This window comes from Hibiscus syriacus, unplaced genomic scaffold (assembly GCF_006381635.1).
Source record: "Hibiscus syriacus cultivar Baekdansim isolate YM2019G1 unplaced genomic scaffold, ASM638163v2 tig00110429_pilon, whole genome shotgun sequence".
NCBI classification, from domain to species: domain Eukaryota; kingdom Viridiplantae; phylum Streptophyta; class Magnoliopsida; order Malvales; family Malvaceae; genus Hibiscus; species Hibiscus syriacus.
Genome location: NW_024062733.1, coordinates 10,140,920 through 10,164,345, shown reverse-complemented (window position 1 = coordinate 10,164,345; position 23,426 = coordinate 10,140,920). Strand labels below are relative to the sequence as shown.

The following is a 23,426-nucleotide window of genomic DNA, read 5'->3' as shown; positions in this document are numbered from 1 at the left end:
GACTGACATGCAACTAACTTCAATTTCTTTTCCATCTAGCATTGCTAACTATTGTAAGGAATGTCTTAATACTAAACTATTGAATGCTAAACCATATACTCCCGTCTCAATAATATATATGCAAATGCAACTAGTTCTACGAATGCCAAGTTTGTCACAATAAAATATGTTTTTGGTTACATTGTCCCCATTTTCAGAACTTAGTGGTCTCTTTATGACTAGAAACTAAAGATCCATTGTGTTTTTTTTTGCTTTTTATTTTACCTACAGAGGCAAAATATAAATTTGAGAGCATATATATTATTTTTCTATGCAAGCTTCATCTTCCATTGTTTTGCCTAGTTTTGTAATGCATTTTCCTCTCCCTCAATCTTTCCATGCAGGTTGTAGCTTTTGTCAAAATGACATTTGAAATGTAAGTGCTATTCTTTATCTAAAATAGCAGTTATTATTCTCAGTTACTGCTTAGCTACAGTATCGATGTTCTCTTTCCTAAACAAATGTTCTCGGTGTTGTAGATATGCAACATGTGTAATACCTATAAGTGCCTTCTTTGCATCAATTATTTGGTAAGTATTTAACTGTGGTATGACTGGAATTTTTGTTTGGTGTGTGTTGTAGTGTTTTCCTTATTATGGTGTGGTTTGTGTTGTGTAATGAGTTACTTCTGTCAGCAAAAAATACATACTGCTTGAAAACCCTGCCGAGACTGAAAGCAGAGTATTACTTGTGAACTTGTTGCCTGTTTCAGACTCTTTTTTGTTTTAAGTATAATATTGTTCCTCAATGATCTGTCTGCTTTCTTATCCTAATGGTTGTTAAAGAGTTATTGTACCCAAGTTGGTAGGTTGACTTGAGTTTGTGAAAATTCTCAACTAAATAAACCTGGATGATTATTGTTAAGCTCAAATCAAGTATAGATGCAGTAGCAATACCTGTTACATATATTGTTTTATCTTTTATTTTATTTCTTAAACTTGAACTACGATTAAGGGGGTTTCGCAGAGTGGTCAAGTTGTTTTCTCTGCATAATGAAGTTTCTTAATTAAGCAAGATCCTAATTTGTTGAATTACTACCATTTGTCTTGCTCCGTGTTTTCATATCTTAATGCCTTGCCTTGAAACTGGTTCTGACAACACTAATTTTTTTTTCTTATACTTTTAATGAAAATTAAATTTTAAATGCATTTAAGCTGTTGAGTTGCCAAAAGGTTTATGCTATAGGCTGCAAATTGCTTATACGATATGGAGTTTATTATGTACTAGTTGTGTAAAATTTTGACATCTTTGTTTTATTTTGCTTACCTTTTGTTGATATTGTTTTTACATATTCTAAGCATCCTCATTTTTTTGTTGTCAATACAGGTTTGGCAACACTGCTTATTTGCACATATCTGTGGCTTTATCCATATGCTCGAAGCTCTAAGTATGTGGAAACAAAGTGCATTATTTGATTACATCCAACGAAATCACTCCATAATTGTAATGACTGGCTATTTATGTTTGTAATATTACAGTGCCAGTGGCAACATTTTTCATTTGTGTCGTGTGTGGTACTGATAAACCAAGGTGTGATGTGTTCTTAAACATGGTGCTGGTCAGCATCGGAGTTGTTGTTTCCATGAGTTGGTGGTCGTACATGCTTGCTATATTAGGTGTTTTTACTGTAGTGACCATGTGGGCAGTTGTTGTAACTGATGGTTGCAGGAAAATAAAGCTGTAGTACTATGGGTTTAAACTAGCATCTACTGCAAGGTAAAGTCAGTGCTACTTACCTAAACATTAGATGCATTTGGTGGAGAGACATAGACTTTGGTTTCAATTCTTCTTTGTGCAACATAGATAGTATAGTTCATGGCTAATCCGAGCAGGGAGCAGTAACTAATTTTATGTGAACTAGGACTATTGTTGAATTCATTTAAGGAGATTTGTAACTTTCAGTGTTTGTTTATTAACTTATAATAATGGTTATATGTTCTTTCTCAATGACATATTTTCTTTGTTTTCTTTGACTAATGTGAATATTTAGTATATGAATTGTTTATATATAATATGATATATATATTTAGTATTATAAGGCATTAAATGTGATTTAGTTTGATTATTTGTCAATCTACAATATATATATATATATATATATATAATTTACGAAATATCACGACACACAAATGTGTGTCATCTTTATTTATGACGAGGGTTTCAATGACGCTCAATGCACGTCATAGATGAGCATCATAAATGCGCGTCATATATTTATGACACACAATTGTGTGTCATCTAAGATTTATATCGGTGGCTTCAATGACACGTAAATGTGTGTCATTTGCACCCATAGATGACGCGCAATGAGCGACATTAAAGGGGGTTTTTCTAGTAGTGTAGCAAAGAAAAAGACCACGGCGAGTCTCATGGCAGCTCTCTCCAGTATGTATGAGAGGCCATCGGCCTCAAACAAAGTTCATCTGATGAGGCGATTATTCAATTTGCGAATGGCGGAAGGGGCATCAGTGACTCAACACCTAAATGAACTCAACATAATCACAACCCAGTTGAGTTCCGTGGAAATTAAATTTGATGATGAAGTTCGAGCTTTAATTCTCTTATCATCTCTACCAGATAGTTGGAATGCTACTGTTACAGTAGTCAGCAGCTCGTCGAGAAACAATAAATTAAAATTCGACGATTTCGGGATCTGGCATTGAGTGAAGAAATTCGACGGAGAGAATCGCGTGAAGCATCAAGCTCCTCAGCCTTGGACACGGAGTCTAGAGGGAGAACTTCATAAAAAAATTCAAATCGTGGCAGATCGAAATCCAGAAGGGGAAAATCAAGAAAGGGAAAGAAAGATTATAACTTTATAATTGTGGCAAGAAGGGTCGCTTTAAAAGAGATTGGCGAGCACCGAAGAAAGATACCGACGCACAGGAATCTGCCAACATAACAGAGGAGACAAGTGATGACATGATTCTAAGCGTCAACAGTCGAATTGAATCATGGATCTTGGATTCAAGGGCATCTTTCCACTTCACCCCATGCCAAGAAATCATGGAGAACTATGTCAGTGGTGATTTTGGGAAGGTTCATCTAGCTGATGATGAAACCTTGAAAATCGTCGGAAAAGGAGACAACCAATTAAAATTGCCAAACCAGACCACTTGGAAGATGAAACGAGTGAGACATATTCATGGCCTCAAAAGAAATTTGATTTCTGTAGGACAACTTGATGGAGAAGGATATAGTACAACCTTTTCAGGCTGTGAATGGAAGATTACCAATGGAGCACTCATCATTGCTCGTGGTAAGAAGACTGGTACTCTCTATGTAACCTAAAATTTAGAGAATATCATTACAGTAGCAGATGCTAATGGAAAATCAAACATATGACACCAAAGGCTTGGCCATATAAGCGAGAAAGGGATGAAGACACTTTTGTCAAAAGGGAAGCTGTCGGATCTAAAGAACATAAATGTCAGACTATGTGAAGATTGCATCTTTGGCAAACAAAAGAAATTTAGTTTTACAAAGATTGGCAAGATACCCAAGGCTGAAAAGTTAGAGTTGGTTCATACAGATGTATGGGGACCATCTCCAGTTCCATCTCTTGCAGGCTCACTATATTATGTCACCTTCATCGATGATTCTACAAGGAAGGTAAGGAATTATTTTCTGAAGAAGAAATCAGAAGTCTTTGATACCTTCAGGAAATGGAAGGCCATGGTGGAAAATGAGACTGGTTTGAAAGTCAAGCGGTTGAGGTCTGATAATAGAGGAGAGTACAGAAATAGTAGATTCAGAGATTTTTGCACAAACAATGAGATCAAGATGGAGACAACAATTCCAATGACACCTTAGCAGAATGGTATAGCAGAGCGCATAAACAGAACTCTGAATGAACATGCCAGAAGTATGAGGATATATGACGGCTTGCCCAAATTGCTATGGGTTGAAGTTATCAACATTGCAGCTTACCTGATGAATTGTGGGCCCTCAGTTCCCTTGGATGGTGGAATACCAGAGGAATTTTGGAGTTAGAAAGAAATAAACCTTTCACACTTAATAGTGTTTGGTTGTATTTCTTATGTACACATAAATTCTGCTTAAAGAAGTAATCTTGATGCCAAATCCAACAAATGTGTCTTTGTTGGTTATGGTGCTGATGAGTTCGGTTACCGATTTTGGGATTATGAAAATCGAAAAATCATCAGAAGCAGAGATGTCATTTTCAATGAGAATGTGATGTACAAAGACAAGTCAACCATAGAATCAAGTAGCTCCAACACCGAAGGTGAAACAAAGAAATTTGTTGAGTTTGAGAAGATTTCTGAAAATGATGTTCATATCAGTTCTGAAGCAGTTCAAGAAGAACAAGACACACCAGAACTGAGACACTCCTCCAAAATTCCTAAATCAACCCAGCGTTATTCGTCTTCTTTGTACTACTTGTAGCTAACTGAAAATGGTGAACCAGAGTGTTATGATGAAGTAATGCAGGTGGAGGATTCAGTCAAGTGGGAGTCTTCCATGAAAGATGAGATGAACTCACTTATGTAAAATCAGACGTGGGAATTAGCTAAATTACCACCAGGCAAGAAAGTACTCCATAACAAGTGGATTTACAAGATCAAAGAAGAGCACGATGGGAGCAAACGCTACAAAGCAAGATTGGTTGTCAAAGGTTTTCAGTAAAGAGCAAACGCTACAAAGCAAGATTGGTTGTCAAAGGTTTTCAGAAAAAAGAAGGTATTGACTACAATGAAATTTTATCTCCAGTCGTGAAGCTGTCTACAATCAGACTGGTGTTAAAAATTGTAGTTGTAGAGAATCTATATCTTGAGCAGTTAGATGTGAAGACAGCTTTCCTTCATGGTGATTTGGAAGAAAAAATCTATATAAGACAGCCAGAAGGCTTCATAGAGGCAGACAAGAAAAACCTGGTATGCAAGTTGAAGAAGAGCTTGTATGGTTTAAAACAAGCTCCTAGACAGTGTACAAGAAGTTTGATAGTTTCATGTGTAGCAGTTGTTTTACCAAATGCCAAGCAGATCATTGTTTCTACATCAAGAAGTTCGACAACAACTTCATTATTTTATTATTGTACGTTGATGGCATGCTCGTTGCAGGCTCAGACATGCAAGAGATTATAAACTTGAAGCAAAAATTGTCGAAGCAGTTTGCAATGAAGGATATGGGCGCTGCAAAGCAGATTCTTGGGATGAGGATTAAGAGAGACACAAAGTCGGGGACTTTGATGTTATCACAGGTTGAGTACATCAACAAAGTACTATCCAGGTTCAACATACAAGATGCTAAACCAGTAAGTACACCTTTAGGTGTTCATTTTAGACTCTCCAAAGAATAGTCACCAAAGACGGAAGAAGAACGTGCACACGTGGTGAAGGTGTCGTATGCCTCAGCAATTGGAAGTCTGATGTATGCCATGGTTTGTACTAGACCAGATATTGCTCATGCAGTGGGAGTTGTTAGCAGGTACATGAATAATCTGGGAAAAGTACACTGAGAAGCAGTCAAATAGATCCTTAGATATTTGCAAGGTACCACAAACATCACTTTGTTTCAAAGGTGGAGATACAAAACTGACAGGCTATGTATATACTGACTTAGCCGAAAATGTTGACGAGCACTACAAGGTATGTCTATACTCTATGAGGTACTACAGTGAGTTGGGTTTCTCAACTACAGAAGATAGTTGCTCTCTCCACAAATGAAGCAGAATATGTCACTGTTACGGAAGCCATCAATGAGATAGTTTGGCTCCAAAGTTTCTTGGAAGAGTTAGGTAAGAAACAAGAAAACAATGTCTTGTATTGCGACAGTCAAAGTGCTATCCATCTAGTGAAGAATCCATCTTTTCATTCTAGGACGAAGCACATACAATTGCGATATCATTTTATCAGATCTCTTCTGGAAGATGGGATTTTGAAACTTGAAAAGATTAGTAGAGCTCAAAATCTGGCAGACATGTTAACAAAGACGGTGACTACTGACAAACTGAAGTTGTGTTCAGCTTCAGTTGGCATGCTAGAGTAACAAGACCAGAAATGTTGCTACATTGATCGAGGTGTGAAGACAGATTAAAATCAGTCTTCAAGTGGGAGATTGTTGAAAGTGAAAGTCAACAAAGGGGGGCCGAATGGTTTTCAATAAAGGGGGGCGAATGGTTTTCAATAAAGGGGGCATCGAATTCGGTGGATTGGGCACCGAATTCGGTGCATTTAATTTTTGTTGAAAATGGTAATGGGAAAATTACATTTTATTCCCTGTACTTTAGGGTATTTACAAGATTAGTCATTAAGCTTCAACTATAAATACCCTAACCCATTTAGCTTCAAAATCATCCCAAATCATTTCTTTCTCCCAATACTGGAGAGCTTTCTTGTGAGTTTTGAGTGTTTGTAAACACCTGTAAATTTTCTCTCTTTAGTCAAAGATCTGCAGCAGTCCAGAGACGTAGGCATAATTGACTGAACTCTGTTATCAATTTCGGGCATTATTTTTTCGCTTTTATTTCGTATTCTCACTAATCTGGTTATAAGGAAATTACTCGTTTATTTCCCAACATGAAACTCCTATAAATGAAGATTTTGGCCCTTTGATAGTAGCAATGCTTAATAGAATCTAACAAGGAAGTAAATGTTGGAAGAGCTCCCAGTACCAATTGCCTTCCTGATCCATTATGTCTGTCACTCGGGCACTTCCAATGCTAGGAACATCATACGTAAATACCTGTTTAATTAGGAGACCAATATTCAGAACCCAATCATCAAGACAGAAGTCCATATTCATCACATTACCAATACTCCAGCACATGTGCCTACGAACATCACTACAAACAAGGTCGAGTCCTTTCCAAAGTCTTAAGAAACTACCACTACGTAGTGTTGCCAGATACTGTCCTTGCATTTATATTTGGCACGAAGAAAATGAACCCTTAAGGCATCTTTCTTAGCGACTAAATTAAATATCAACTTCATGAGAAATGCTTTATTTTGGGTACTCATCGATTAAAATCCAAAACCTCCTTACGAAATGGTCCTACAAACATCTTCCCAACGAACAATATGAACACCCTTATTATTTGATGAGATCCCTCATATGAAGCAATAACTTAGTCGTTCCAATTCTATACATATTCGCTTTAGAAGAATCGTTGTTTGTACAGTATATGAAAGAATTACCGATAAGATAGCTTTAGCGATGGAAATTATATCTGCAAGCGAAAAGGACTTCACCTTCCACCCACTCAATCTTTTCCAAACCATTTATTGCAAATAATCATAAGAAACTTCATTATCTGATGATCGATTTAAATTAAAGATATCTACTTGTTAATTCTGCCATGTTGTTGCTTTATTACTTCTGATTTAGTTATGTTTCACTCATTTTTGTGCATGAGCTATTTTCCATAAACAACATTAAAAAGGATGATTCTGCAATTTTTTTATTTTCTGGAATCATGACTCGAAACATGGGCATAACGTGGTCAATCAACAACAGTTTCTAGAAAATCAAGTCAACATTAATCTAGAAGGTGGACGGGTAGAGCTGATTTAAGAATTTAAATTTGAACTTGAAAACATTTTAGGATTTAATTTTAGATTAATTTTTAGATATTTTTATTTTAAATTTATCTTGTTTCATCTTTAGGGTTTTAGAATACTACCCGTTTTGGGTATTGCTTGAGATGTACTTCTTTTTTCGATTTTTATAAAGTTCTCTAAAGTTTTTGTTAATTTTTTTCTTTCTTTTTACTTTAAGTTTTTACTTTCTTTTGAAAAATTCTAAGCATGATTTTCATCTTGCTTAGCTAAACTTTTAATTAGTCGATGGCTTAGCAATGACTCAATTCATTTGGTGAGAATTGAAAAGCTTTCTTCGGATATCATTTTTAATTTTCTGCAAACTTAGATTAACAATCGGCTTTTTCTGAAAAATTCTCAACACTTTCATTTCTAAAAGAGCTCGTTGGTTTAAATGTTGTTCTGATTTAAACTTGGGAGGAAGAATTAGCTGGTAGAAAATTTGACTTCATATGAACACATTTAGCAGTGGTCCGCTAAGAGAAATTAATATCAAGTTTGATTCTCATTGAGACAACAAAACCCAAGTCATTCTTTTCCAATGCTTTAAGTTGTATTGGTTCTAACGCCAATAGTTGTGGTTAGTCCAAGCAAAGACTGGATTCCAATGATGAAATTGAGAATATCGGTTTACGAGAGAGAAGTTACAAGGGTTGTACCTTTTAGACTATAATCAGCATGAATCCATATCGATGATAAAAAAATTGAGGCAAAGCGAAACTTGAGGTTATTTTCTTCATTTCTATTTTTAATTATTTACTTTCATTTATTTTTCGTTTACTCGTACATTTTATTTATTTTTTACATTACCAAGCCCCCTTTTCTTTTTACTTACAATTTTCTTGGATCAGGATTAACACAATACGATAATGGAAATTTCTAAGTCCCTGCAGATGGACCCTTAATTCTTTATACTACATTTTAATTTATTCCATTTGAGAAAAAAGAATAATTATTTAATAGTTACGACGCTTGTCATTAACCATTGAATCGAGAAAAGGAACACCCAAACAATTTTTTAGACGAGACCTCAAAAAAAGCCAAAGGTCAAACTTATATGTGAGCGTAAATCCAAAGCTACATTCTTGGAAAAATACACCATGTTCTTTGCAATGTGGATCATTAAAACTGATACCAGGCAAATTTTATCAAGAATGTCTCGTATTACCGTTAATTGATCAAGTGAAGCTTTTGCAAATAATATCGTATCATATTCAAAAATGAGATGAGAAATTGTTGGACACCGCTTAGAAGATTGAAAGGGCTATCATCGATGACTATTAACTTCTATATGAATCCTTTAATTAAGTCATTCCATACACACACAAAAAAGATACGGGAGATCGGATCACCTCGACGAATACCCTATAAGGTTTAAAGGAGTCTGACATTGATCCATTCTAGAGAACCTGTGTCAAAACTGAAGACACACATTGTATCAATTTCGGGACTAAGGAATAAAGATGATGGAATGGGGAAGGTTCACAAGCAAAACGAGGAAGTGGTGGAACATGAGGAGATAGTGGCAGAAGATGACAGTAGGAATATGTTTATGTCAGTATGTGATAAAGAGGAAATAAAGGAAAATCTTAAAGACTTGACGATATGGGAAGGTCAAATAGAAACGAGGGCTGTGTAGGATGTGGTTAATATGGGCCTCTCAAACCAAGAGCTGAGTGAGTATACTTTAACTCTTAAATCCAGGCAGATCCAAAAAGCAAAGGCGGGGAAAAACAAAAAATACACTTCTCTTCAAAGCATTCAGGAGAAATTCGCAAATTCACGAAGGAAGAATAGATTTTGTCGAATAAATAAAAGCCAAAAGAAGAAACAGAGCGAGGAAGAATTGAATGAACTTGAAGGTATTTCCCTATCTGATTCTGACATTCAAGCAGGATGCCAGAGACTAAAGAGGGAAGCAATGTTAACGTTACAGCTTGGTAGAGAATTAGGAATAGAGTTCAAAGGCTCAGAAGAGAAGTTGGTTTGGGAAATAATAGCCTTGGAGGAATTGGAAGGTGAATCTCAATCTAAGTCCATTGAATTTTAGCTGTCTTCATAAGGGGAAGTTTCGAGAAAAAAAAATTATCCTGGCGTTGTTAATCTGTTATATTTTTCTCCATTACTATGCTAGCTTTCTTTTATATTCGGTGTATTTAGAGAGTTTGTGTGTTCAATTCATGGTTGTTCTTTCCTGGGGGTTGTGGGGGAAGAGTACTTGTTTGTTATTTTTGAGTCTGGAAAGGAACAGAGGATGATGCTGTTGTTAGACAGAAGTTTGGATTCTGCTGGTATGAGATGGTGCGTGTCCAAGAAATTGTCAATTGTGATAAGGTAGTTAGTTGTTGATGGTATGTTGTTGAATTCGAAATAGTGGCATCTGAGACGTTATGGTGGATTACTTCAAATCTAAGGTTAAAGTGTTGAATTTAAGTATCATTGATCTTGAGAAATATGGACTGTGAATGGCCTTGATAAGCTAGAAAATTTGGATATTTTGTTTTGTAAGATGTTTTTTGTGGGAGAAAGATAGTATTGCCGGAGGTATTGGACAATGCATTGTATAACAGAGCAGTATTTGTTCAATGCAATGTATGTGAAGAAGATTCAAGGGCTAGATTTTGGTTTCAATTAGGTCATGTTCTGACGAATATTAAGTGAATGTTATTTAGCAGGAATAATTAAGGAAGAGCCATTATCATTGGTGTTGTAATTGCACTGCTGGTTGAAAGAAGATTGTGGTCTGGTTGCTTGGTTGGTGATCGTATGGTTTGTTGAGAGTTTTATGACTCCAATTTTGGTGACATTAGAATGGACCTTGTACTGGATTCCATATTATTTTTGTGGTAGCGTAATCTTCTTCGAGAATTAATTCTGGTGGCTCGCTTTGGAGTGTGTGGAAATGTTTTTGTGCCTCGGTATGAGTTGCTGGTGTCTAATGTTGAACTGTCGACTGGAATTGATGTGCTATTTTTTACCTTTGAGTGCTTTGATGGCTGTAATGTTTTGTTTCTTTTAGATGGTCAAGAGTTGATTTTGTAGGGGGTGGGTTTCTTGAGTATTTGGTTTCTGTTTTTGGTTCGATGTGTTTGTATTGTTCTCTTATGTAGTACTCTTTTCCTCTAATTAGATTAGGGAGGTTTTTAATGAGACTAATAAGTTGAACTTCGACTCTTTATTTATGTTAATAAATTGTCTTTTGCTGAGGAAAAAAAGTCCCTATTCTAATCAATCATACACATTCTCTAAGTAAATCTTAATATCTATTCAACCATGCTTCCCACTTTTCCTCATCATTGTATGAATAATATCTTGGTTATGACACTATTGTTTGTAATTGACCGTCTAGATGTGATTAGCGTTCTAAATTATCGCTTTTTACTTGTTAATTTCCCTATTTTATGAATTTATTACTGTTGATTTAGGTTATTCACATTTTTAAGTATGGGCACAATGCAGTATGGCGTGCCAGTTTCTAAAAGGCCCAATAAGCACGTGGAACATTCTAAAAGCAACCCAATCAGCACGATCCGAGGATATTCTTTAAGAAACTTAATTTTTAAGTTTGAATTTAAACATTTGAAATTATCTTTTAATTTTTATATTATTTTCATTTGAATTTCCATGTTATCTTTAGGATTTTAGAAGCCTATAAATACCCTCCTTAGGGTAAGGCTTAGATAGCTTCATCTTGAGTTTCATTTTTGTTATTTTGTTTTCATTTTAATAAAAGTTTTTTTCTTTTTTCCTTTTCACTTTCTTTTACTTATATAATTTTCTTATTAGCCGAGAGCTAGCAATGATTCAATCCCATATGTGAGAATTGATATAGCACTTAATACCCTTCGGGTTACATTCTCGATTTTCTGTTTTATTAGTTTGACAATCGACCTTACTTTCAAATCAAAACGTCGACGTTGGTCCAGATGTTGTTTTAATTTATAGTTAGGAGGAGGGATTGACCTATGGTATATTCGACCTCCTGTGAACACACTTAGCGGTGATACGCTAAGGAAAATCGAGATCGGGTTCAATTCTCGAAGAGACTACATAATCCGAGTCGAGCTTTCTAGAACTTAAATTGTTTGTTCTAACGGCAATAGTTGTGGCTAGTTCATTCAAGAATCGGCTTTCGAAGAGTGACTTGGGAAGATTGGTTCTTAAAGAGAAAGGCAGATTACAATGGGTTGGGTCTTGTAGACGGTAACCGACATGAATCCCGTAAGAAAAATCCATTTCGATGATCAACAAAATTGAAACAAAACTAGCTCGAGATGATTTTACCCCTATCATTATTAATTTTAATTTATGCCTCATTATTCTCAATTTTAATTCTTTAATTCTCTACTTATCATTTTTTTATTCACCTCATTCACGTCACCCCTTTTAGTTATTCTTGTTGCAAGTGCCTGGTTTGAGATCGACATAAAACTACATCAGGAATTACTAAGTCTCTGTGGATCGACCCTCTTTCAATATACTTTCTCAATTTTGTTTATTTTATTTTGAAGAGCAAAATGACGCTTGTCAAAACTGGCGTCGTTGTCAGGGATTTCGACAAATTACTGATTAAATTTTGTTTTGATTTTATGACCAGAGGCAATCCAGGAGATTTAGTAGATATTGACTCGGAGATCGAAACGCGAGCTTGTAGAACCCACGGCCAAACGCTTTGATGAAGGAAATGTCTCGAATAAAACCTGTAGTTTGAACTATGTCGTCGAGCTAAACGACATTAAACAAAGCACTTTATGGGAGGCAACTCATTTTTAATTTCAATTCTTTAAATTTCTCTGATTTTTATTTTATTTTTATCTTTTTCTTGAGTATTTACTTGTGTTATTTTTTTTTAATTTTTCAGATACTCAGGTGTTTTTATTCGAACTTAAACGAAGTTGGAGGTAATATTTTCGATCAAACAATGCATTTTCAGACCACCTGCACAGCAGCTCGCGCGAACAGCATCTCGCAGGGTATGAAGTGCGCCGTTTCATTAACCACGCGTGTTAGCAAACTCCCCATGCGCGGTACACTTTAGCAAAACCCCAACCGCAATTTACTTCATTTTGTCACCCGTTTTATGATTCCTTCTTCCCCCATTTTTACCTCCTTTGACCGACCAAACATTCACCATGGGACACACGTGCTTTTAATTTTTCTATCCTTATCATCCTTTTAAATTTTAATGCCATTTTATCTCCCATTAAACCCTACCGAACCGCCCCATTATTTTCCACTTTGTCTCTTTCTTTTTACAAACAAACCATATCCGGCCACACTCTTTTGCTGCGCCTTTCATCGTTTTGAAGCAGCTCATCCGCCATCCATGCACCGCCGCTCTTCATCATTGTCTCCATCCACCATGGTCCAAACCAGAAATCAAGAAGACGATATTGTTATTTACCGCATTGTTATATCCAATGCCCACTGCCAAATTGGAAAAATTGAGGTAAATAAATAAGATTATTTTTGTTACCGATTACTAATGATATTTCCTTTTGACTTTGCAGGAAACTTCGGCATCGATCTATACTCTATCGACTTCTTTTCTAAGTTGGCCTTCTCGCCATCATTTAATTTTTTGTCGTGATTGCCAATGAACTCGGAGAGTTTTCTCTATCATTTCTCTTGTACTTTAAATTCTTCATATTGGGGCAATACGACTTAAGTGGGGTAGAGAATTCGTTGAATTTCAACTTGCTTATCTTTATTCTTGATTCTAGTATGCCTTGGTTGAATTGGTTTAAATTTTTGTTGAAATGTTTCGCCCTTGTTGAATATTTTAGCATGGCATGCTTGTTGAAATCGCATGATTGTTCAAGTCTTGACATTCATGATTGCGGATGATAGGGGTAGTGATTTGAGTTGAACTTTTTTATGACTATCCATGGCTTTGTTGATTGAAATTTGCCTAACTCGATTCATAAACCCACTTTGGTAAGATTTGAGCCTTGATGAGCATGTTCTTTATATTCTTGCTCTTATTTTTTATTTAAGTGCAACGAATTAAAACATTGAAAATCTATAACTTGTAGTACAACGCATGTCAATACGACATGAGAACTTGATGTTTTGAAATGATTTGGGCACCTATGATTCACCTACTTTTTCCCAAAATGCATATCATACTCTTTCCCATTAGTTAACCATGTTTGAGTCTATTCTCATTTTTGTCACGATATTAAACCTGAGCCTTTTCTTTTATCCCTCTCTTCCACCCTTGTAAAGACAAAGAATATGAGTTGACTGTTGTGAGATCATGTTCCACGAGAAAAAAAAAGCAAAAAAAGAAAAAAAAACTCAAAAAAATAACAAAAAGCAGTTCGAAAAGAAAAAAAAAAGAAAAAACGAATAAAAAGAAAATTAGAGAAAAGAAAAAAAGGTTGTTTAATGTTTGTTTCATATTTTTTGCATCCCTTTTTACTTATTTTGTCTATTTCGTGAAATTTGATCTAATTATTTATGAGTTTTTTGTCTTGATCTTTAGCCATGTTTTTAGCCTTTATCCCCTCATTTACCTAAGCCCCGTTACAACCTTTTTTTTTTCAAGACCCAATGATTGATGCATCTTGTTCAACTTAAGTAGTGGAGATTTAATTTGATTGTGTTACAAGCCTATGGAATTGTCATGATTTGCTTTGATATGAGACAAGGCGGAGGAAGGTAAATTGGATTTTTAACTTGTTCGATTGAAGCATGCTTGAGGACAAGCATGAGATAAGTGATGAGGAATTTGATTAGCATTCTAAATTGTCACTTTTTACTTGTTAATTTCCCCATTTTATGAATTTATTACTACTGATTTGGGTTTTGTTTTGCTTATTTTAGTGCAGTGATCTACTTTCCAGAATTAGCAGTAAAAAAGACGATGATCGAATTTTTCTTTATTATCTAATCGCTATTAAGGACATGAGAACAACACTGGGCACGACACAATATGACGTGGAAGTTTCTAGAAGGTCAAGTTAGCACGATTTGAGGATATTCTTTAGGAAACTTAGTTTTTAAGTTTGTATTTAAACATTTTGAATTATCATTCAATTTTTAGATTATTTTCATTTGAATTTCCATGTTATCTTTAAGGTTTTAGAAGCCTATAAATACCCTCCTTAGGGTAAGGCTTAGATAGCTTCATCTTGAGTTTCATTTTTGTTATTTTGTTTTCATTTTAATAAAAGTTTGTTTTCCTTTTTCCTTTTCACTTTCTTTTTACTTAGCTAATTTTCTTATTAATCGAGAGCTAGCGATGATTCAATTTCATATGTGAGAATTGATACAACACTTAATGCCCTTCAAGTTACATTTTCGATTTTCTGTTTTATTAGTTTGACAATCGATCTTAGTTTCAAAATTAAAATTCTTTCATATCAAAACGTTGGCATGGTCCGGATGTTGCTTTAATATATAGTTGGGAGGAGGGATCAGTCTGTGGCATTTTCGACCTCCTGTGAACACACTTAGCGGTGGTTCGCTAAGGAAAATCGAGATTGGGTTTGATTCTTAACTAGACAACATAATATGAGTCGGGCTTTTCCAGAACTTAAATTGTTTGTTCTAACGACAATAGTTGTGGTTAGTTCATTCAAGAATCGGCTTTTGAAGAGTGACTTGGGAAGATTGGTTATTAAAAAGAAAGGCAAGTTACAATGGGTTGAGCCTTGTAGACTGTAACCGACATTAATTAAGCTAACTCGAGGTGATTTTATCATTATTATTTTTAATCTTAATTTACGCTTCATTATTCTCAATTTTAATTCTTTAATTCTCTACTTATCATTTTTTATTATTCACCTCATTCATGCCACCCTTTTTACTTATTCTTATTGCAGCTATCTAGTTTGAGATCGATATAAAACTACATCAGAAATTACTAAGTCCCTATGGAACGATCCCCTTTTACTATACTATTCTCAATTTTATTTATTTTATTTTGAAGAGGACTTATTTTATTTTGACGAGTAAAATGACGCTTGTCAGGTACAAAGCTAGTCTAGTTCTTAGAGACCCATCTCAGATATAGTTTCAGCCTATTAACATAATCTTAGTGACAACTTTATAAATTATCATGTAGAGACTAACCGAACAAAATTAACTCATCCATTTTGGAGTGGAAACTTTAGGGAAAAGAACAAGAAAAGTTTTTTGTTTAAAGAATCTGGTAGTACCTCATTGATAAAAAAATCTTTTAGAACACTCAAAAACTGATTGACCCACAGTGTTCCAATTCTTCTGAAAAAAATCCATCGTGTAATCTATCGACACTAGGTGATATAAACGGCCCCATATCAATTAGGACGTTATTAATTTCCAAGTCTGAAACCGAAACTACCAAATTATCCAGATCTTCCTCATTACTTCTCAAAAACAGACCAAAAGAACCATAATATTGGTTATAATACTCTCACTTGTAAAGAGGGATTGATAAAAATCTTACACTATACGCAACAGTTTATCTACATCAATGCACCTGGTACCATCGATATGTTTTAAAGCTGCGATTTTGTTCAGCCTTCACCTAGCAAGTATGGATGCATGATAAAATTTGGTATTACAGTCTCCCTCTAAAACTCATTGCATGCTCGCCTTTTGTCTTCAAAACTTCTCTTCTTGTTCAAAAACAATATCCTCTAATTCAACTCTTAAGTTATCCCCTAAATCGACCAAAAAATTAGAATTACCCAACTAGAGAGCCCAGTCTGAACCCCTCAATTGTGCTAATAAAATCTTCTTATTTCTAATATTATCAAATATCTCGTTATTGCAAACTTCCGCTTCTGATTGGAATGAATTGATATTAGATTCAAATGTTGCATCCCTCTTCCAAACAGACCTTATAAAATCTTTGAATTTGGGATGATTTTGCCAATTCTCCATGTATCGAAAAGACCTATTTTAATTATGAGAACCTAAGTTTGCAAGTTGAAGAAGTAAAGGCCTATGATTTGATTCAAGTCTTTCCTAATGAATGAAGTAAGAATTAGGGAATGAATTTTCCGATATAGAGTTTCTCAAACATTTATCCAGTCTTTGATATAAATTTTCTCGAGACCAAGTAAAGAAAGGTCCTTGAAACCCTAAGTTGGATAACCCGACTTTATGAATGAACTCGAAAAATTATTGTCTACGTACAACATGGTGGGCCGAGCCCCCTGTCCAGATGAGTTCAAAATTACATTAAAGTCACCCCTATCACCCAAGGAACAGCATCACCTAGGTCTAAAGACGTAAGCTGATACCATAAGTGTTTACGTTTACAGCTATGGGGGCTTACATACACAATGAGGACCTGAATCCAAGTTTCATGTTCCGAAATACAAAATCTCTCATTAACAAATAGATTTGAAATGTGAGTAACTTCCAAAATAATATTATCCTCCCAAAGTAATCAAATTTCTCCACTGAAACCATAAACGATAGAAATTCAAACAACCCAGCTTCACAACAACACTATCAGCATTCCTTCCACTCAAGTGAGGTTCAAACAAAGTAACAACACTCATCTGTGACCGCGAATAAAAGCTTTAAAATACCTTCTAAATATCAGGTAAGCAGCACCTTGACAATTCGATAACATAAAACCAGTCATTAAAAATGATCTTTAAGAATAAGAACCTTAGTGTTTGACATTTGGACACAACATATTACGCATTCTATCTCCTAACATATCCTCCATAGGAATGTCCATGTGCAGAATAGAACCTAAACCTTCATGAGCATATTATCCCATCACAAAAGTACTTTTTGATGAAGTTGGATTAACCATCAAACCTTCAGTAATCAAGACGGAGAACAAAGTCCCGTGAAAAATTAAGACATGGAACGAAGTCCCATGTAGAATCAGGATGGGGAACAAAGTCCCATGCAGAATCATAAATGCATCAATATGTAAGTCATGAGCAATACAATATTATCCAGTAATCAGTTATATCTCAGATAATTCTAATGATGAACGTGCTTTCAAATATAACATACAATGTAATAGCATAAATACATCGAAAATTATCGAACAGGTCTAAAGAACACACCTAAAAGAGATGATCAAAATCGGCTAGGCTTTATGTTTCCCACGATCAGTAGTACTAGGTCTTAGGGATCGAGAACCTAAAATAGTACTCAACCATAAATACAAATGTCAATGAACCAAACAGAAATATACTATAAAATTACCAATTAATACTTATGTGTATCTCGGGACGAGCAATCAGAATCGAACTAAGAAGGACGAGACTGATCAGGGTCTATCAGAAAGTGATCCAAAGATACGAAGGTACGAAGGTACTTTCAAAAAATTAGACCAAAAAATGAGTTCAAAACATCACAAATTACTTAGCATAATAAAGACTGTAAACGAAAAATGATGCAAAATAGGGCCTTCATGTCATATTTTGGCCAAACAAACTGCAAAAATGGACTTAGGACGTCAAAAAACATAAAGATAGGTGTTTTCAAAAAAGTCAATAGTCAAAATCAACGGTCAATAGATTAATGGTCAAAGTCAACGGGTCAAGTTAGTCAACAAGTTGGGTCAGTTTGGTCAACAGGTCGGGTCAATCAATAGGTTAGTGACCGGTCCAACTAGTTTGGTCCATCAGAATATCAGTTCAGCCGGTTTTGTATTTGAAAACCGCATGGACAGTCCCACATACACAAGGGTGCGTGAGGGCATGTGGGACGCCGTCCAGTAGTGATTTTTGCACAAAAATTTCTAGAAAAAAAAAAGTACGGGGAACCACTTATCAAGGTCAATTCACGACGTGGAGAGACGGGATTGAATTTCTTTGAAAACTCAAAACTAAACTCTCTCGCCCACCGCTAATGGTAACAGAAAACGACAAACCAAGGGTACTGGACAATTGACAACAATGAGACATGCATAATGACGCTAGCGGTGAGAGTCACGATGACCGAAACAGAGACCAATCGGAAGGAAATTACAATAACAAATGAGAAAAAACTGTTTGGGGGAGTGGTTTAGCGCTCAAACGGGGAAGGAATGAAAAATGAGAAGAAAAAGAGATTTAAACTCTCAACCTTAAAGGTAAACTGTAGAAATAGCCCCTGTACTATCGAGAAATTTTAAATATGACGAACAATTTAAAAATGTTTCAATTAGGCCTAAAATTAAGACGTTATAACTATCCCCTTAAGAAAATTTCAGCCTCAAAATTTTACCTGGCTGAAAAAGATTGCTCCTCCACAGATTCCCTTGTCTCCCAGGTTGCCTATCGTAATAACCACACTTTTAAATAAAATAAAAATTAAAAGTTGAAATTAATTTAAGTAAATTTAAGGGACTAATTGCAAGTTTTAGAAACTTACAACTCGGTTTCAAAACTATGGGAATTTTATGGACTTAATCTTGAATTTTACCATTTTTCCTTGACAGTGAATAATAAAAAAATCTACAAGCACCAACTGTGGAGTCTCGAACCCCTGACCCCTGCCTTAGGGGATAAGGCCAGCCGTGCCCTAGCCATTTAAGCTAGGAACTGTTTGAGACATTTTTATTAAATATATATTATATTAGATAAAACCTGGTTAACCCTAAATATCCCTAAATTAGAAACCCTAATCCCTAACCCCTAAATTTCTTCCTTAGCCGAGCCCAAGCCATCGTCCCCAATTTTGCCTTCGTTCGGTCACCCTCGCGAGCGCCACCACTCCCAATTGATTCGTGACTGGTGAACAAAACCCCCCAAACCCCTCGTCCAAAATCTATGTCGTTCACTGCAAAACCCGTTGTAAAGCTTTGTCTTCTCCACCCCCGATCGCCTTGGTTTTACATATATTCCAGCCAAACCGTCGATCATCGTGCCTCACCGCCATCTCCATTGCATTCGTCGGCATCGTACAACCAAAACTCAATCGAATTGGTCCCTCATTGTCGCACCACCGTCAACTTCCATTGGGAGGTAAGATTCAAATATTATTCGTCTGTTGGTCTAGGAAGCTTATCAAAACTATCCAACTGGACTGAACCAGTCCAGTCAAACCGGTCTGAGCCAAGTCAACTCAGCTGAGTCAATTCGCCTAAGTCAACCCGGACCGAGTCAACTCATCCGAGTCAACCTATTGACATTGACCGATAAGTCAAAATTTTCAAAAAATCATATTTTATGTTTTTCGACGTTCTGAGTCCGAATCTGAAGTCCATTTAACCAAATTCTCACTCGATAAGCCATTTTCAGTGTTTTATCTTCGGATTCAATTTGGTTTTTCGATTAAGTTTAGTTTTTGACGTAAATTCTGTTGTTATGTATCCAAGACATTATGGGAAATGGAATTAAAGTTTGAGGGTAATCGAATGGAGTTTAAATATTCTATCAGTGAAGCACGAAAATTGAGGTAATATATTACTACCTTATGTATACTTTATGGAGCATGTTGGCAATGGTTAATGCATAGACGAATATGTTTGGATACATGCGTTTAATTAATATATTTCTAAACTCGATCCAAATGCGATGAAAAGTAATTAAACTAAATATGACTCAGATTTCATGCAAAAGACACTATAAGACTAATAAGAAATAATTTCAGGTTCAGTGATTAACTGATAAAGAAATCAACCTCAAAATCTTTAAATTCTAATAATCTTCGTTAAAAGTTTTAATATCGAAATCACATGGTTAGGAAATTAAAAAATTACCCCTGTGAGGTAAAAATGGTGTTGACTGACCCTGATAATGAAAGTACCCTGAGAATTCGTATTTAATCCAACAAATTATTATTTCGTCTATTAAATTCCCAATCTGCTCTTTGAAAAAAATTGAATTAAATGAAAAGTCTGGATAGAAGGAAATGACATACTTGGCCAATTATAAAAAAAAAGTGCATATGTTTGGATTGAAAGGAATTACGGAAATTTCATTGAACTGCGAAATAACTAAAATAACCTCCTATATTCAAATGATTGAAATACCCTTAACCCCAAAAAAATTAAAAATACCTTGAACTTCAAGATGTCTGAAGTAACCTTGAGTGTTGAAGTGACCTAAATATCCTAACGACTTGGAATAAGTGAATGTCTTCGGATAAATTCTAGAAACACCAGTAACTTATGTTGTATCATCCCTAAAGGTTATGGAGTATAACTCAAGTATGTTGGGTATTCTTTATACTGATACATCACAGAAAAATATAATACCATCCAATTCATGATTGTCTCCTCTAGTTCCGTTCAGTGGTGATTCTGGAATTGACTAGTTCAACCAGTGTAATCAATATTAAAAACTGATTATTCGTGAAGTATATCAGTCCGGTTTATTAACAAGTTTTACAAGGTGGAGATCGATTAGTACCAGTTGAATCGAAGTCATGATAATGCGATATAAATTCAGAATAATGCAAACTATTGTTTTACCCTACTGAATTAAGTTACTAAGAAACCATCAGAAATTAAAATGTTCAAAATATCCCTAATTGTTTGAATAATGGAAACATTCATGTTATCTTTAGATCTTCAAAAATTTTGATGTAAAGTTTCTTGAGTACCTTTTTAATAAACTCGAATCTTAAATGATTTTTGAAACATCAATTTCTTCAGGTTGTTAGATATATTAATGAACATAGGGACCTTGATTCTAAATTCCGTCCAATCTACAGAACTTATACGTTTTTTCTTCTTTATAACGATCAATTGTCTCTGAAAAATATATGCATACTATATGATCTTGATAAATCACTTCCCGAATAAATGATGAATCTGTCAGTTATCAAACCCTTTTTTATAGGGATCTCATTTCTGAAATTTAATCAGTTTGCAAAAGTTTTATGTTTCCCCCACTTGATAATTTTAAGTACTTTCGAAAAATAAAATAATTGGATCCTTTAGTGTGTTCCCTATGTACTATATGATTATTTTATCTATTTTGAAATGCATTTCACCGAAATTTATGATTTACTGATTATGAATTATGGCTACATATGCGTTCTTTGATTACCTGTTTTCACTGGAAAATATAATCGTTCCTTATTTATCGATCATGGGATCTACTGGTTACTACTTGAATTGTTTTATTAGAACATTATCTAGGTAGGCTGGAGAATGGAGGTTCAGCTATAATCAAGCGGGTAGTTCCTTACGGACCTAAGGTGACCCTTAGGTAAGCTCTGAGGCCCAGAGAAACTTTCTTGGGTAGGCTCTGAGGCCCCAAGGCACTCCCTTGGGTAAATCCTAGGACTGCATATGGTGTATGGATAAAGGGTAGTTATGTAGTTTATTTCATTGTCACTCTTATAAGATTTTACTGGATCAAGATCATGATATTACAGTTTATTGTTAAATTTGATTCTATTGGATACTGTATGAGTAGGATTCTGGAGTATAGAGGTTCAGATCTGATCAGGTTGGTAATTTCTTACGGACCTAAGGATACCTTTGGGTAGGCCCGTAGGCCCCAAGGTACTCCATTAGGGTGGCCCATTTGTTGTGTTCTTAGGGTAAATCCTTATGGATGCAGTTATGGGGAAACTGCATAAAGGTGATCGGTTTGAGGGTATTTCTGTGATTTTAAAATATATTTTAAATTACTAACATTTTTTAAAGGATCTGTATACATTACTTTGTTTTTTTAACACACTAGATATCCTATTTCGATCTCCTGAACTTGGTTCTCTGAATGTTTCCTCTGAACTAAAATCTTCATGTATTTTACTCGCAGAAATATCCGTGGAACCACGGCTCATCCCGAAAACCTTTAGACGTCCGAATCGATAAGGAAATTTTTATGCTTGCCTATTATCTTCATATCCTTCAGCATCACTTGGTAGTTCTATATTACTGAGCTCCCCAAATCTCACTCTTTTACTCTCGTTTTCAGGTTAAAAGAATTGATACAGTGCATATATCGACATCTGTAATGGGTGCTTTGTTGGCTTGGATTGAAGAGTACGATACAAGTGTAATTATGGGGCATATATGTCACATTTGATTTTTATACTAAGTATGGGCTTGTATGATTTTAATTACGTTTGTATATATGAATGGTTTTTTGAACTTGTATTTTAATTATAAATTGTTTTATGATTTTACTCGTTTGAATAGAAATTTTAAAAAAAATTCGGGATTTTTACTGTGGGTCATTCCGGTGGCCCTAATGTGACACATCGAATCGGGTCACCCGCATCAGTTTGTAGGTGTTACACGATCAGGTCGCCTGCATTGGTTTGTGGGTGTTACACCTCTGAAGGACTATGGTTACTCCACAAAACCATAACCATTGGTATACATTGACTTCTCATAACTCGATCCTCATAGACAAGAATCCGAATAGGCTCTTCCTCATAACTCAAATCAGGATATTCTCAACAGAAATAACACGGGATGGGTTTAAACGGTAATGTCTCAACATAGAGACATGGAAGACATCATTGATGCACTCAAGTTCAGGTGGCAATTCAAGCTGATAAGCAATGAGACCAACTCAACGCAAAATCTGATAAGGGTCAATAAAACTCGGACTCAACTTGCCTTTACGGCCAAACCTGAGAACGTTTTTCTAATGAGATACTTTCAGAAAGACTCGGTCACCCACACCTAACTCAATATATTGTCTCTTCAAATCAACATGCGACTTTTGCCTATCAAAAGCAACCTTAAGCCTATCTCGGATCAGTATAATTGTACTCTCGGTCTCCTAAACAATATCAGGTCCTAAGATCCTCCTCTCGGATAACTCAGTCTAACACAACGGAGTACGACACTTATGACCATATAAAGCCTCATACGTTGCCATCTGAATATAGGTCTGATAACTGTTGTTGTAGGCAAACTCAGCTAATGGAAAGTGATAAGCTATACTGAAACTCAATCGAATACCAAGAGCT

The 23,426-nt window shown here is 35.4% G+C and overlaps 1 long non-coding RNA gene across 1 annotated transcript; it reads left to right on the top strand.

The window, feature by feature from the left end:
• Window positions 1-361: 361 nt before the first annotated feature.
• LOC120125084 lies at window positions 362-22,966 on the top strand. The gene is made up of 6 exons (XR_005516328.1): window positions 362-415; window positions 519-569; window positions 1,366-2,001; window positions 10,217-10,222; window positions 20,699-20,706; window positions 22,956-22,966. It is a non-coding gene; the product is annotated as an uncharacterized LOC120125084 (long non-coding RNA).
• The last annotated feature ends 460 nt before the right edge of the window (window positions 22,967-23,426 follow it).